General features: G+C 38.2%; 1 protein-coding gene across 2 annotated transcripts in view; it reads right to left on the reverse strand.

Moving 5' to 3' along the window:
* Window positions 1–18,209, reverse strand: part of LOC134211472 (uncharacterized) — a 107,275-nt gene that overhangs the window by 87,885 nt on the left and 1,181 nt on the right. The window lies entirely within an intron of this gene.

Raw genomic sequence — 18,209 nt, forward strand, 5'->3', positions numbered from 1 at the left:
CCTATATTTAGAAAAATCTCAACTCAAATCCAAAAAGTGTAACAAAACAAAATCAAATTGATCAGGGAGAGATGGCTATTTTAACATATCAGTGAGTTCAATCATTGCGAAGCGGTAATTTTTGCTAGCTAAATGTAGAATTTATTAATTTCGGCTTTATGCTTGTCCACATCTAGGCCTTTGAAATTATGTTTAAATAGAAGAATAAGAAGCATATTCTTTTATTGCCTTTGATTTATGAAGAATGGTTGAAAATTAATGAGAGACTCAACATGGAAGTGACTTGTGACTAGCGGCTGGTATTAGATTAGAATGCAGATTCCATTTGGAAAAGAAAAAAAAAGTTGTTCAGGACCCCTCGGTAGATTTTTTTTAAATGCCCAGGAAATGGAAGATAAGAAGCTATATTTTTACGTTGTTGAAATTTTAGGATGCACATTTTGTGTGTGATAATATTGTTCTACCAAACAAGCCGTGGACTAGTAACGCCAATAGGTTATACTAAACATTACAGCCGGCATACCGTTTACCAAAACGTACCTCACTACCTCCCTACCCCATATATCAAACATCCCAGTTTTTACTCGTGGAAGTGGAAGTGCAGATTACTTGTTGGTTGACATTTAAGTGAATATCATGTCAACATATTACCACTCATTCCTTAATTGACTTGCATTCGGACACGGCCGGCGCCAGTATTGCTTAATTTTGAGTCATCAGTTTTTACACATTACAGGTGATATTAGTCCCAAATATCAACTGTTGGTTCTCTGTGTAATAACAGTTGACCTGGCAACAACGGAGTTGCAACCGTGGACAGTCAATTATGCTAAAAAACAGTGACATAGGTAATCAAATGAATTATTTTATTATATTCATGCATAATGGCACTATTCCTCAATGCACCAAACTGTTTTACGTAGTTTACGTTGAGCGGTCGTATCTAGTACATAACCCTTCTTATTTTCCCATTGTAATTTGAGCCGCCCAAATGAACAGCTTCCGGAGGAGCGGAAGGAAGAGATCATATACCCCATGTACAAGCTGGAGTGTAAGATCCTTCAAGCCATCACCATCCTTAATACCGCTAAAAAAGGGATATCCCAGATCATCTTCCATCGTTTGTCACAAAGCTTTTCGGCGAACACAGTATCCAGCCAGGAGGTAGCTAAAACTGGAAGGATACGATGGACAGGGCATGTTGCAAGAATGCCGGACAGCAACCTTGCAAAATATTGTTCGCTTCCGATCAGGCAGGTACAAAACGGCGTGGAGGGCAGTGAGCGAGGTGGGCTTACTAAGTAGACGCAGGTACAGAGCGATTTGGCGAGAGATGTGGCCTCGAGTCGTGTCATGTGGCGTCAAATTGTTGACTCAGTGTTATCCGTTTTTGCTAGTAAGCTAAATTAATGAATTTTTTTTTTTTATTGGCAGACCTTTGCTCGCACGGCTAACTGGAGACCCCACTCTTGAACACTGCTGAAAGTGTCTACTTACCTACAATGCTACAATGCATGTCGCGTATGATTGTTTGCACTAGATTTACGTAATAATTTCCGTCTAACTAGAACTAAAATTACTCAGCCGCGAATTCCCAAACGTAATTGCCAACAACACGTGCATGGCAGTCCATATGAGAGTTTTAGAGTTAAGAATGAAATTTAATATTCAACGATCGGAATCTCGCTTTCGAGGGAACTAATCGCTTTGTTTTATGAGTCGGCATCATCACGAGCATCGAGCAGTGGCAATATTCATCCGCTTCGATAATCATAAATAGGTAGGAAATGCAGAAAAAGACAGCAGACGGGGTCGTCCCAAAGTTGCGCTTGATCAATCAGGTTCGTTTCCAATCAAGTCGCGCGGAAAAAAGGACCACCACAACGTTGTTGGAGCATAGGGCATCAATTTGCCGTTTAATGTCACCGCATTGCACTTTTTCAAGTTTGACCCACTTCTACGGAATGATCAAAATTCTCGAAGCAATTTGATTTGCGCATTCGTGCTTCACGACACAATTGAGACATCATTTTCCAACCCAAACACCGTTCTGACAGAGCTTTCCACGTAGTTGCTTACGGCTTGACAAGTCGAGCATAATTTTCTTCACTTCCATCCAGCACCTAATTCCAGTTGTTATGGTGGTTCTGCTAGGGTGCACCCAGAAATGAAGAACGCCGTTAGATAGAGTGCAAGCAACAAGGGCAGCCACAGCAGGTACCCCGATGGCGAGGTGGCATATTTCACACCCCTCCGTCGCCGTTTGATTCATATTTAGAACGCGAAAAAAGCCACCGACAACGTTCGGTATAGGCTCCGTCGTCATTGTAGAAAATATTGTCGGTTTACTACTTTCTTTCTCCGCGCTGACATAGCGAACTACCATCCGTCCGTAGACTAGCGTTGTCTGCCCAAGATCGGTTTTGCGTAGCGAATTTCGTAGGTTGCAATTTTAATTTAACCATTCACTTTGGTATGCGCCGGAGAAGGCGTTGAGGATGGATCCTCTAATGAAGGTCTAGGGAAAAAATTCAAACGAACATAAAAAATGGAACGCTGCTTGGTGGGTGGTTTCACTCTTCGGTGCATCTTCATTATCGATCATGCGGGGAGATTTTATATTATCGATTAATGTGGTTAGGCGTTGTATTCGGTGGTTAAGGACTGTATCGAAAATATGTTATCAACTTTCAAAGCGTTACTACTCAAAAGCTCATCAAGGTATTGGTTTGTTTTAACGTGCATTGGACGTATTCATCTGTTAAGATTCAAATGAGAGCTTTTCTGTTTGTTGAAAATTTGTTGTTTCCCATGTATCGCAAATTGAAAGTGATATTGAAATTCGAGTTTTGCACACACGACTCCTTAAGAAAGGCAATAATTTGGCCGAACGTTTCGCTACCCGAGCAAAAATGAATAACTTATTGATAACAAATTCTATTACCCGGTTATCGGACATTTTGATAACTGAATTTGTTATCATTTTGGCTGAATTAACAGCCAACATAACAAAAATGATACCAGAATTTTGCTCCTGAAATTACTAAATGAAAACAAATTAAGTTATCACTGATACCAAGTTGATAACACATTTTGTTATACATATTATTGACTCAAATAACTAACTTAGTTATCAATTAGTTATCACTCATCACTGTTTTATCGACCAAAATAGTTAAATCTTCTTTGCCGACTTCGTTACGCATTGAAAAAAATGTTGGCATTCACTGGGGTTCGAACTCGAATCACGTGATTGTACGGCGACGTCTCTGGGCACTCACCCAATTACGCTTTCTTGTGGAGCAAAAGAGAAGAGCACTACGCTTCCTACAATCTTGTATTTACTGAAGACTATTTATAATCAAATCATGATGCCATATGGCATATGGCATATATATGACCAACAGTTGGCTGGACATAGTGCAAAGCAGAATAACTTATTAATAACAAACTTTATTATCAAATTATATTGATAACTAGAATTGTTATCATTTTGGTTGAATTACCACTTAACATAACAAAAATGAAAACCGAAATTAATTCAAAATAGCAAGTTGACAATCAATTAGGATAAATACAGTTCATCGTCCTTTTATTGAACACTTTTTTTCAGTTGTGACCAATTAAATAAATATATAAATACTAGGCAATCATTCCCGATCTTCCTCAGGTTAGTTTTTCTCACTTATTGTCAATCATTAGGTTGCTAGCTGTGCAACACTGTAAATCGATTTCAGTGCTAGGATTTATTCAAACAAAACCAAAATCTTGTATGTCGCAGTGAGTTACATGTTTTCTCAAGGGGCAAGTAACTCTAAACTTTGCGATAGTATTAATCATTGTCCAGCAATAGTATTCGTGGTATTTCTAGTATCCATGATATTCCTCAAACAAAGATACGGTTGCTAGTTTGGTTGCTATGGCATTTGTCTGTTAGTTTTGAAACACAGTGCTCCCCGTTTTGGGAACATCTGATTTGTACTTTTACAGATTCTAGAACGACGTAGTTTTTCGCTAATATTTTTAAGTATTTATGCATACTGACGAAAGTTTGTGTTTTCATATGCATGTTTAAACTCTGTTATTTGTAGACAACAGAAATCTCAACTCATTCTTATTTATATGCAGTGAAGGATCAGGAGTCGATGTTCTATGACTCAATATCGACTCAAAAAGCAAATTTTTCAACACTGAAAATTGTTTTATGGGTTACTATGATGACAGTACACCTTCTTAATAATCTTCCATTCCACATCTCGATATTTCCATGAGTCGACCGACCCTTAACTATCGTGGAGGTTTGACTGCATATAACGATTTTGCCTGGATTCGTATTTTACGTTCAAACTTAAGTTCAAAACTGTCAATAGTTGAGCATATTGCAGCGCTGCACTTAGATCGACGTCAGTGTGATCATGATTGTTTTCTCCAAATCACACCAGATCGTTGCAATTTATTGATTATTCGACAGTTAAATTCTTCGCTTCCCCATATATTTGAACACTGCGGATTTCAAGATGAGTTATATTGCCGTAAGTGAATTATATTGCCTCAAACAAACGCATACTCATTTTATATATAGACGTTGTCCTGCAAAGTAGGCGGTTAGTCAAGAGTATTCACCATTCCTGAATGAGCACATATGCCCTTGGATCATATGTTTCGGGAGTTGCAAGTACACGTTAAGTTTTAATTCAACTCCTACATCGTATGGTTCTCAGATACATATATACTTCATTATTCAACGACACCTGAAATGAAAGTAAAGTCAATAAGCATAGTATAAAATAAATAAGAAAACTTGAACTCTTGCGCAAATTCCAGAAAAAAAAACGAATCTATAGATATCGTTGGTAACAGGGAAAATCATCGTCTGCTTAGACGAACATTTCAGCTCAGTGTTAAGAAACAGTTCTTGTCAAACTTTTTTAGCGTCCGCCATTATGGTGAGAATGGAAAGCTGGATGAACCTTAATCCTAATCTGTATGGTAAATCTGATTAAAGAAAGATTCGCAGTTTTATATGGTAGAGTTTTACCTCGTGTTAAACAAGTTGGGATGACCATTCACCATAAAATATGTCCATAGGGAAGTTGCTCTCACAAGTTAGTTTATTTGAAAGAATAGAATATTTAGTACGATATTTGAACGACGCGAAAATTTAAAGAAAATGGCAAATTTGTATTCACCTGTCATAAGACGAGTTTATACAATCCCATTGAATTCCACCACTTAATTGTATCTTGACAGATACGTATTTCGACCTCAAAAGTAAGGCCGTCTTCAGTGTCTCGTACTTGACTCGACGTACGAAATACTGAAGACGGCCTTACTTTTGAGGTCGAAATACGTATCTGTCAAGATTCAATTAAGTGGTGGAATTCAATGGAATTGTATAAACTCGTCTTATGACAGGTGAAAACATACCACTAAAAAGCTCAAAATAATTTTCTTATCAAATTTGTATTGATAATAAAATTTGTTATTATTCAGTTATCAGTTAATCACATGATTGATAACTGAATATCAAAATGATAATAAGGATAACTTAGCATGTTATCAGTTTGATATCATTTCAGTTATCTGCCTTTGCTCGGGTATCCACCCCGCGAAGGTAAAAAATGTGGTCAACAAGCGTGGGGGATAATACTCGTTTGCTAACTTAACTTTTATAATTTTTGCAGTTATTAAGGCATTAAAATTGATTGTCAATATGGCCTAGCTAAGCAAAGACTGTATTATTGTCTTAGCTGTAACGATTTCCATGAAAGAAATTTAACAAAAGTTAAAGAATATATCAAGCTGACACCATCTCAAAATTGATAATATTTACATTTAAAAAAAGTGGTGATATTTCGTTGTCGGAAAACTCATGAGGCACAATGCTTTTAAGTTGGCAGCTCTTAGCGAACATCGCACCATGCGTCGGCGAATCAGCATTCTGGTATGGACGGTGTGAGGAGACGCGTAGTACATTGTAGGTTACTCTCACTAGGGTGTTTTGCTTCGTCGAAATGTTAGATGTTTTATCGAAATGTAGAAAATTTTGGTTATCCCTACCTTCCTATTTAATATTTTGATACTTGTGTCGGCTTACCTACATAATTTTAGGTCTAGTTTTATCACGGCATCCCAAACACGGTAATTATGAGGATATACCAGAAAGGCGTTTTTGGGCATCTTCCCCAAATGGAATAAATGCCGTAGTTACTTGATATGACATTTGTTAGTAACGTCAATGAAGCTAAGCTTATCGAAGTGCTATCATCTATTAAAAGGCCAGACCGCCATCATAAACCTTGTGATTATGATTGGATCGATCTCAGACTTCCGTTACGACGCTATTTGATTGCGTACGTAAAGACTATAGAGTGAGTCCACTAACAATTTTAACAGAAGGATCGGACGCAGAATTTTTTTGGCAATCACTCCTCCGCTGCCACTGTTCAAAATTTGTCAGGGTGCTGATTTATAATTTCTTACACTGCTACTGATTTACGTAAAACTTGCATATATTGCATATGAAGTAGAATCAGAAGTATCTCAAATTACGGGGAAAAACGATTTTGAATGAAGTTCCAAAGTAATTCAGAATCGTTTTGATTGGTAACCCAAGTAACATTTTAAGTTTTATAACGCTCTTACCACATATTTTAAAACAAAACCACAATTTACTCTACAAGAGTGTTATAAAACCAGCATAAAACTAAAATGTATTTAGGGAATAGCAGTAAAAGAAAAAAAATAGCTATAAAAACGTCTATTGGTTATTTTTATCTACAACTTATAAAGGAACGCATGTAACATGAATAAAATATTTTGACCATAAATAACAAATAATATTTAAAGACAAAATGTTAAATTTCCAATGCATTGCATACATCGACTATAAATCAAACTCAACATTATTAAGTAAATAATTCTACGCCTTTAATCGCAAGGTTTATTAACTACTCAAGAATTTTGAACTAAACGTGCAACAACTAAGTAGTTAGGGATGATCCAGCACTTTGAAGGCCTGGAATGATGATTGAAAGTTTCAACAAACACAATATTTCTGGATGCTTCAAACTATTATTTGGCCAGAATTTAACACGAATTAAAACAATGATTAAATCCCAATATAGCCGTGATGCAAGAAGTGATTTAAACTTTGAATACCAATACGAAGCATAATGTTACTCGACCCACAAACGCGATGGACGCACTTCCTGATTTACCGCTGCAACATCATATCTCTGGTATAAATCAAACCAAACAGTGGATGAATCACTTTTTGATTGAAATCTCATATTTCTTACATAACAAAGCCGAACCGTTCCAGAGTGGTGCCACCTTACCCTTGGCCATTAGAATGTCCATTGATCAGAACCTAACTGTACCAACCAGCGATGTAGTTCAATATATGCATCGATCGGTTTCCAATCTAAACCCGGTCGCCGCGCCAGCTTGCTACCGTGAACGGAAGTTTCGCTCGCCACTACATGCCGATGGAAAACTATTAGGCGAGGTGTGATAGCAATCGTAAAAAATCGATTTCTCACTTATTTAAGCATCACATTTGGACAGTGTTGGAAGCGTGAAATTAATTGTCGAAGAAATGTACAACAACAACGTGTGGAATTGTTGTACAACAATAAGAACATCAGAGTTTTCAAACGCCTTCAAACTGTTTATTGTGGTTTGTGATACCGGGGGATTCGTTCCATTTTCCATCCTACTTTTGAACATGCATTTTATCGCTGATCAAAAGAATAAAGCATTAATTTTATTATTATTATTGCTCCATGCATGGCTCTCTGCACCAAACTAATAATAATGAAAACAAGAAGAGAGTCTATGTTTTCCGCTATTAGCCAAAATCTCAATTTTTTTTCCAGAATAGCTTTTGGATGCATCAACCGATTCCTCAAACCGTTAATTGCCCTATGCGACGTTAGTTGATCACTAGGATCAGGGCCGGATTTAAACCTTTAGAATGGTTACTACTAGGTGGTTTTCACTAGTGCCTGGATACGAGAAACGCGGATAGAAAATGTATCTCTGACAAAAATGCTGCAGTATGAAAGATACCGCTGTTCAATGATTACAAATTGCACAAAATTAATCCAATAAACAAAGAAATTTCATTTCAAAATCTATCATTGATTAATGGCTAACACATGTAAAATGCGTACAATTTTGTATCAACAAATTTTATTGTTAATCTTTAGTTATTATTAATACATTTCAATTGCCTCATGAATCATGATTGCTCAGTTCGATAGGAGAAGAATTATGTTCAGTGTTAGAATTAGAAGGAATATCTGAAGTCTCCAGCATTCTTCTATTTTTTCACGCTTTGGCAGGACGGTCTTGAAACCTTGTTCCTTAGAAGGAAGTGGAGAATTCAGAGACTCCTCTTCCTTTTGTTAATTGCTCAGCGTTAATGTTAGATTATGCTAAATTGCTTCCTAATCAAATTTGTATACGTCCAAAATGTGTCGTTGGTTGATGATAGGCTGTTGAACCTATATTTGGCGCTGTAGGCATAAAACACGCTGATAAATTATCACTCAATGCGAACATGAAAAAAGTTTTTGTTAGAAAAACTTGTTTTCCTTAAATATGTCACAGGAACATTATTCCCACAAAAATTAGATCATTGAAATACCTATCTGCAGATGAGGAGCCCTCCTTAGCCGTGCGGTAAGATGCGCAGCTACAAAGCAAGACCATGCTGAGGGTGGCTGGGTTCGATTCCCGGTGCCGGTCCAGACAATTTTCGGATTGGAAATTGTCTCGACTTCCTTGGGCATAAAAGTATCATCGTGTTAGCCTCATGATATATGAATGCAGAAATGGTAACTTGGCTTAGAAACCTCGCAGTTAATAACTGTGGAAGTGATCAATGAACACTAAGCTGCGAGGCGGCAATGTACCAGTGGGGGATGTAATGCCAACGAAGAAGAAGAAGAAGAAGAAATTTCATCGATATCTGAGATGTGGTTTTGTTTTGTAACATCGATTTTAATATTTATAACTATTTTTTTTTCAGTGTGGAAATAGGTTTTTAATTTTTTTTCGATATTTTTCCAAAAAAACTTCAGGAAATTTCACGACAGTCCGCCATACAACACTTTTTTGTAGGTCTTGTCATTTTAGAGTTACATCGATTTTTAAGAAATCAATGAAAAAAATTAGGCCCTCATTAAATGTTACTCTTGACAATTTTTGAAAAACTTAGTATGCAGAGTGGCTATGAAATACCATATCTTTATGTCCATCAAGTTTCATTCGATTCTGAGATGGTGCTGCCAGCCCCATAGAAGGGTTGGCGCGAAATTCGTCAATACCAAGGGCCTCATACGCCTGTCACTGGCGAACAAAGCTCGTGTACTCTGCATCGAAGCTTAGAACCGGTGTTAGGGCGCAATCGTTAATGTGAACATTTTTATATTCGGTTAGTTACTGCAAATAAATTCTTTTTCGAGTCCCTATAATCAAGCAGGTATCTTAAGCATATCACATCGTTATATTGCTGCATGATTGAGTGTTTGATTTTGATAAAATATCGAAAACAAAAGTGGGCATATTGCCTCGCCATAACAAAAAGGTGGTAGAGAATTAACACTGTTGTTTACAGTTTAGAACCAAATCCAGATGTCGCACATGTTGGGGTAGGGATTCAGTGCTCCGCCTTCTCCCCCTGGTCAATACAGAGCCTTCTGAACTATGTTTCAAATTTAGGGGGAAGGTCCGTTTGGCCGAAGGGCACTAGGCCGAATGTTGTTGGGCCGAATATACCATTTGACCGAACAGACCATTCATATAGTCGAATAGGTGATTTAGCCGAATAGCACATTTGATCGAATAGGACTTCTGGCCGAATAGGTCCTTTGGCCGAGTAGGTCATTTGGCCGAATATGTCATTTGATCGAAAAGGACATTTGACCGAAAAGATAATTCGCCTGAATAGGTCATTTGTCCGAACATTCCATTTGGTCGAGTAGGACATTTGGCCGAATAGGTTATTTGAAAAGTGAAAGATGAGGTGTGAAAAGTGAAACGTCTCACTTCTGTCTACTTATTTCCCACTTCTCACTGTGAAAAGTGAGTAGTGTGAAGTGAGAAGTGAGACGTCTCACAACTCACTTCTCATTTTTCACAGTGAAAAGTGAGAAATGAGGGGTGAGAAGTGATACGTTTCAATTCTCACTCCCCATTTCTCACCTCTCACTGTAAAACGTGAGTAGTGCGAAGTGATAAGTGAGACGTCTCACGTCTCACTGTAAAAAGTGAGAAATGAGGAGTGAGAAGTGAAATATCTTACTACTCGCTTCTCATTTTTCACTACAGGTAGGACTCGATTATCCGGAGTATCGATTTTTTTTTCACTCCGGATATTCGAATCCTCCGGATAATCGAATCACCAGGAAAAAAATCAAATTTGCAATTGAATAACGAAAAACTTATGTTTCATTATACTTGCAGTGGTGTAATAAGACATTATTTAGGAAAAACCCTGAATAATCCAACTAACGGTATTGGTGACTGTCTGGTGTATTATGGAAAATAGTATTTTTGCCATAATTTTTGAGTCCATAGTCCGATCCAGCCAATTTTTAATATGCAATGATGAGGCAAGATTCTCATTTGAATGCAACTTGTTGATAAAGAATATGCGCCAAAAAATGGCTAGACTGTTTACGCGCTTTTGGTGCAAAAAATAGTATTCTGGCCAATATTTCTGAACCCAAAGTTTGATCTACTTAGCGTTACGAAATTTTCTTTACTTGTCAGCTCTGTACTGCTCACGGAATTTCAGAGCGGAATCATTCCGTATCTTATCTATTTGCACAGTACTTTTCAGCAGCGTACTAGCCTTAAAGAGGGATATTCTGCAAGATAAATACCTTTAGAAAACCTTCAATTGTAAAGACATCGGTGCTGATGACGCATTTCGACTTGTTTTACACATGGTCCTCAATGGCAAATATTTCTCTGCTCTTTTTTCGCTTTTGTATCAGGTGACGAGTTTTTTTTTCATGACTTGTAATGATCGAAAAATCATTATGCTTCTCGTCTATTGTCGTTAAGATGATTATACAACAAAGCCACAAATCGGCCATCTTGGAAACCACGTGCTTTTTCTAGTGTTTTTTCAAGAGCACGAATTGAGAAAACCACAACGTCCATGGGGATGAAACATCCGTAGATCGTTTGCTCACTTATGCTAAACAATCGACTTTAATTTCAGCATTGTACGAAAATCATTGCGCTAGATTTGAACTTTTGATAATAGGAGTAGAAAATCGTGTGGTGAATTTAAAATTGGCTTGATTGTATAATCACCTTAATTATCAATTGAGGGCGAAATCCGCAATCCTTGTTATGCACCCAAACAGATCGTTCTGTGGTGGCGCGGTTACGTTTTCATCTGTCGAATGAGCGACTGCTTCAGTTTATCAGTTTTGGAACCACAATGGATTGATATAAAGCGAAAATTTGAAGATTTTGTCTCAATTGCAATAACCTAATTGACAAACGATCAAGCAATTGCATGGAAGAAAAAGAGAAGAAACGGACTACCATGGAGAAGTTCTTGAAGCGAGAAGTTTGTGGAAATGTTCTAGAAAAAAAATTGATTTGTGCAGTTTAGATTAAATATATAGAACACCCCTACTTTAGTCCCTCCCATTCCAGCTACGTTCATATATCTTGAAATTATTACGTTTTGTGTGAATATAATAGTAAAATATTCATTTGAACTCATGCATTTTATATACAAGCCTAAATTCAAATTTCAATATTCAAAACAACCCCTTTTTCAACCCCTTCCCACACCCTTGATACGTCCTATGTTTTTAAAAATAATCGTATTGTGTGTGTCATCCTCTATCCCTCACCCAGCCGGGGGTGTTGATCAAGTAGTACTACGAATAATTTGATTATATCTCATGTTTCGTAATGGTGCCATTATTGTTATGAGGACTAGTACTACAAAAAGGATTCACTTCTGAAGAAAGATTTTTTTTCAGAATGTGTGGGGAGTGTTGTTCATAACAGGTACAGCAAAACATCACAAGGACGTCCTTATTCGTACTAATTACTCAGGGAATAGAAGGTCGAGAAGAGCCACCGTTGCTAACTAAAGCGTGAACCGGATACCTGGGACTCTCCCACAATAACCGCGGCAATAGCAGCAAACGATGCCCCGTATTTAGTGTTTAACTTCAAATTTTTAATTTTATATGGCAACAAACGAGAGGAAGGAAAAAAATGAGGATTGGTCAATAGTTGAGTCAAAATCGCTTTAGTTTTGGACAGAACTCAAGTACGCTTAGCTGTTAATGGGATTAATTACAAAATATCAATAAGGAGAAAACTATAATAGAATTGGTCATATAAAAAACAAATAAAATCTAAAAAACAGATTTGGACTAAAACATTATTAATCATAAAGGCCTGACGTATTGAATATGAAAGCAAATAATAACAAAGATCAGTAGAATGACTGAATTATCAACAAAGATCAGAAAATGACTGAATTATTACGAACATGTACCGTGCGGGACCGAAATCCGTACAGCACCGAAATCCGTCCACCTCATGAGATATCAATAAATTAAAGAAGGTTTAAGGTAATTAATGTAGGAATTACTAATCTTATCCTGTTCAAATACTTGACAGTAAACTTTTAGGAAGCCCTTGTAAAGAAGGCTTTGAAATTAAAACAACAAAAATTAAAAACAAATCGCCACCCACCAAACGCGGAGTTTTTGCCGCCATTTTGTTTTCGGGTACCGTGGGGCATCGAAATCCGTACACTTAAGCACCTTATATATGAAAAAGTCATTAGAAAATTGCAATTGAATGTAAATAAAACGTTTGACACTGACACAGGAGCATGAAGGCTTCTAGTTTTGAAGTGTTTCACATTTACTCATTGAAAACTACGAAAAACATGATAAAATAATAGATACAATCTACTACACCTGACTCGAAATCCGTCCACCGTGGACGGATTTCGAATCAAAGGATCAAAATCCGTACAGCTATTATTTAACTAAATATTTAAATTGAAGCAGTCTGATTGACTAAACTACCACTGTAAATAGTTCGATACGTACCATGAGTAGCGTTTCTTTCGATTCGTATTCCGCTTATCTCATGTAATGATTCGCAATCAGCAATTTAAACACAATTTCTTTTGGTGCATTTATGCTCTACCTGAAAACAAAATGGCGGCAAAAGCGGCGTTTGGTGGGTGGCGATTTGTTTTCGATTTTTGCTGTTTTAAATTCAAAGCCTTCTTTCCATTTCTTTGCCCTAGAAGCTTACTGCCAAGTATCTGAACAGGATAAGATAAATTATTTCTACATTAATTACCTTTAACACCCTTTAATTCATTGATATCTTATGAGGTGGACGGATTTCGGTGCTGTACGGATTTCGGTCCCGCACGGTAGAGCATAATTGCACCAAAAGTAACTGTGTTTTAATTGCTAATTGCAAATCATTACATAAGATAAGCGGAATACAAATCGAAGGGATCGCTTCTCAAGGTGCGTATCGAACTATGTACAGTGGTAGTTTAATCAATCAGACTGTTTCAATTTAAATATTTAGTGAAGAAATAGCTGTACGGATTTTGATCCTTTGATTCGAAATCCGTCCACGGTGGACGGATTTCGAGTCAGGAGTAGTTGATTTAATTCATTATTTTATCATGTTTTTCGTAGTTTTTAATGAGTAAATGTGAAATACTTCAAAAATAGAACCCTTCATGCGCCTGTGTCAACGACAAACTTTTTATTTACATTCGATTTCTATTTTCTACTGACTTTTTCATATACTAAGGTGCTTAAGTGTACGGATTTCGATGCCCCACGGTACTCTAAGCATCGAAATCGCATTAGCCTGTGATGAGTACAAAAATGGTTGTGGAAAAAAAATCGATAATGGAAAATGCACACAAGGTGCATTGCGCAAACACAACGTCTATAGCGAAAGTCGGCTTGAGTATGAGGTATCGTAGCCATTCAGTAAGAAAAATTGGAGAAAAAGGATCAATTGAGAACCAAAGATTAGACCAAGGATACGACAGTTAATAGGTGTTACCGGCGGGTAACAATTGTCACTAATACTAAAGCATTGATCACGGAAAATAGGGACAAATATTGTTCTTCAGTTTCCTTCGATTTGCAGCGGTCATTTCATATCGACGCGCATGGGTACGGGGCAGTCGATATATGAGCGTAGCGCACCAGTGCGCTACGTAGATTCTGGGTGCCGAGTGGGTGAACAGATCCACTGAACTGATGAAGAGCGATCAAAATGAAATCGATTGATGAGTTTTGGGCGGGAAAGAGCTTGAAAACGGCGTGAGTGGACAGTTCAGACAGTTGATGTTAACTCCTGATTTGAGAAGCATCTAGGAAAGAAAGCAATTCGACAGTGAAAAGTTTTTTTTTGATACCCGGTAGCTCGCAGTATACGAACCTTTTTTTAATGATCCGGTTGCGGAAGGTGGATTAAAAACCCGTCAGTGAGTTGACGAACGGATCCGAGTCGTGTTTCGTGACATTTTTCGACAATCCATCACCCGGTTTATCGGGCTGATAACCGACATCCAAGTGTATTTGGCTGGCCATCGAAACGCCGTAGCCGCCGCAAGCCGTCCGTTGCAACTAGACCGTTGCCACAAACCCTGAAGTGAAAGACACTACGTCCGCTACCGGCGAGCTGACTGGATTCCACGAGCCTCGAACCAGACGACCTCCAACGAAGCCGCCATTCTGTTTCCTGAAAGACGCCATCGCAGCGCACCTCCGCTGGGATCAATTCCGTGACGTTCGCCAAGCTCCAAACCACGCTGCCAGTCTGCCCCGGAGGTATTCAGCGGTCACCAAGCCGATGATCGGCCCTTGGGGCCACTACCAAGTTCTCCCGGCACCACCCGGTCCGAAGGCGTCATCGTATAACCGTCATCGCCGTAATCCAACGTGGCCGCCACCATCGCCTTTGTTTCGAGAAGTCCACGCACCGCCCCTTCCTCGCCGCCGATTGGCCCGGTGAAATAATCTCTCGAAGTTCTTGCCTGTCCGTGCAGTTTGGAGCGTCCCCGCAATCGGACGATCGCTATCCTCGTCGTCGCTATTCCGTCACCGATCCGTTCCAAGAAGCCGCCCTTTCGACAGCCCTGTGTGTGGAGCCCAATAAAGCGCTGTTTGACCGTAAGTAATACGTATGATATAGGTTTCCGTGATCCGAAATCTCCCCAGCGTCCGTACGCCCTGAGACCCGGAATCCAAAAGAGGTCTTGAGCACCCACCCCAAAGACTGCCGTTGGCTCTAGACCAGCAGTCTGGGGTTTGCTGCCGGTTTCCCTCCGAACCCGAGCTTTTAGGTTCCGGGGTCAAAAGAAGGTCTTATAAAGGCACAGTTAAAAAAGATAGCAACAGGGAATTCAAAATGATATTGGATTGATCTCACCAAAAGCAAACCGACTTCCGATGATTTTATACATCCTCCGAAACAAACGGCTGATTAACCAAATCCATAGCACCAGCAATCCTGCTGGAAATATTGCTGAAGAAGGAGCACCATCGCTTGATTTAAGGTCACTCCTGACGGAATCCAATTTTCAAAGTCCTCGCGTTTTCAAGGGCACACCATTCGATACGGAAGCAACGCACAACTGTCATTTTTATATTTTCAGCTTTGCTGCGTCGCAGCATGCGTGAAAAAATAAAAATGACAGTTGTGCGTTGCTTCTGTATCGAATGGTGTGCCCTTGAAAACGCGAGTACTTTGAAAATTGGATTCCGTCAGGAGTGACCTTAAGGGCAGCAGTTTTGATGACTACAATTCAATTTTGAACATATTCCACCTTGATCATCAGTCAGCAGCGCTTCTTCAGATCCGTGCTGAATTGGGATGGCAACAGCTTTCTCAATATCCGATTTCGGTGGTATAGATCCGACAGTAGACAGAAGGCAAACAAATATATACACGCTGGCCTTTTGGATGCGGTGAGCTCAAGGACCACATCTTCGCGATGTATCGAATTGTGGACGTTAAATAATGTTATATTATGCAGTTTTCTTTCAAGATTTCACTTTTCACAAACACGACATATATTTAAGTTTAAATTTAGGTGGAGGATGACGGATAATTTTTTTTTGCATCCTTTCCGCTCAACACCTACTTAGATTTAATTTTGAAAAATAATCGTATTGTATATAATATTGAAATAAAAAAAATAAATTAAGGAAAAAAATTAAAGATAAAAAATACTCCGGATAATCGAGCCTAAAATTCAGAATAATCGAATCCCGGATAATCGAGTCCGACCTGTACTCACTGTAAGAAGTGAGAAGTGAATAGTGAGACATCTCACTTCTCACTTCGTACTACTCGCTTTTTGTGAGAAGCTAAAAATGAGAAGTGAGAACTGAGACATCTCACTTCTCACTCCTCATTTCTCATTCCTCATTGTGAAAAGTGAGTAGTGAGACGGGGGCAGTGAGAGTTTCACTACTTATTTCGCGATTCTCGCTTTTTCTTGGCCGAATAACCTATTTGGCCAAATATCCTATTCGGCCAAATGTCCTAATTGGCCAAATGTTCTATTCGGCCAAATGTCTTGTTCGGCCAAATGTCCTATTCGGCCAAATGTCTTATTCAGCCAAATGACCTTTTCGGCCGGATGACCCGTTCGGTAAAATGACTTTCGACCAGATGGGTTTCGGCCAAACGGCCCTTCCTCCATATTTAGATATGTTCGAACATGACGTTATTAATTCTTCAAATAATTCTAGAATTGTGACCGATTGCATAACATTTCAAGGACAAATATTTCGCGGAATTCATTTTCGCGGTTGAACATTTGGTGGTTTGTAACTTTTCAAGGTACGACATATGGCGGATTGTACTTTTTCGCCGAATAAATTTTGGCAGAATGTTCCATTTCGCGGAATGCATCATTTCGCGGAATATTAATAACAGCTTAGTGTGCATTCAGCACTTCAACAATTATTACCTGCGAGGTTTCTAAGCCAAGTTAACATTTTTTTTGCATTCGTAAAACACGAGACTAACACGCTTATTTTTTTATGCCTAAAAAAGTCGAGAAAATTTTTTATCGCCAAATTTCCTAGAGCAGTTGAACACAGCTTGGCAGCCCGCATGGCTAAGGAAGGCCTCTCAGAATATGTAGAAGAAGTAATGATGCAGAGGGTTCGACTGGTGTTGGTGTACCAGAGCAACTTCTAACGTCATTGCAGTCTTGGATAATCAAAATTAATGTTTTAGATTTTTCCCGACGTTTCGACTCTATTTTGAGTTTTCTTCAAGGGGAGAATTCTTCAAAATCGTTTTTCGTATAAAGGATATTGAACTAGGTGAAACGAAGAGATTTTTGTAAAAGTTAATTCCACTTAGTCACTTGATTCCCATAAACTTCCATCTTCCCCGAAGGCCGTAACGGTTAGTTGAACAAACAGTGAATGTAAACGTCGGGAAGAATCTAAAATATTACATGATGTAATATTTATCGTCAAATTTAGAAAATATTTAACTTCTTTTTTGGGTCGAAACAATTTCTTTGCACAAATTGACCATTTTTACGAAGCCATCTTTTTTTTGAAAATCGCCTAGTAAAAACGTAAAGTATTAGATCAGCCGAATTTTCAATAGAAAAGAATAGGAATGTTAGTGTTGTTGTCTAGGTGGTTGCAAATATGTTGTGGGGGTTAGAAAACCTCGAAAAAGTGCAAAACATTTTCTAGGTAAATAATAATAAATTGATACCAGCATGGTATGAAAATGAAATAACTTTGGCGTTTGGTATATGTTGGGGTTCATTAAAAATTCTAGTCATAAGCCACCACTGATTAAATAAAGCAAAAAAAACATGATAAATAAGGGAAAACGAGGGCTCGAAAAAACAATCCTAAAACATGACTTATATTCCATGTAATCGTCACAACTCGACACTAGAAGAAAATAGACAACTATACGTAGCCAAAAACCTTTAAAAAATGAAAAAAATTCAAAATATTAAAAAAAAAACAAGTTTGCTTATAATTTCTGAAACAGGTATCTCAATGTGATTTATTTTTCTGTACATTTCATTTCTATTCCTTCCCGCATGAGTAGAATGTTTAAGGTGCCTTGGTTTCGCAATTGTAAAAATATCGGTAACTGTAAATTTATTGAGAAAA

This window comes from Armigeres subalbatus, chromosome 2, assembly GCF_024139115.2.
Source record: "Armigeres subalbatus isolate Guangzhou_Male chromosome 2, GZ_Asu_2, whole genome shotgun sequence".
NCBI lineage: Eukaryota > Metazoa > Arthropoda > Insecta > Diptera > Culicidae > Armigeres > Armigeres subalbatus.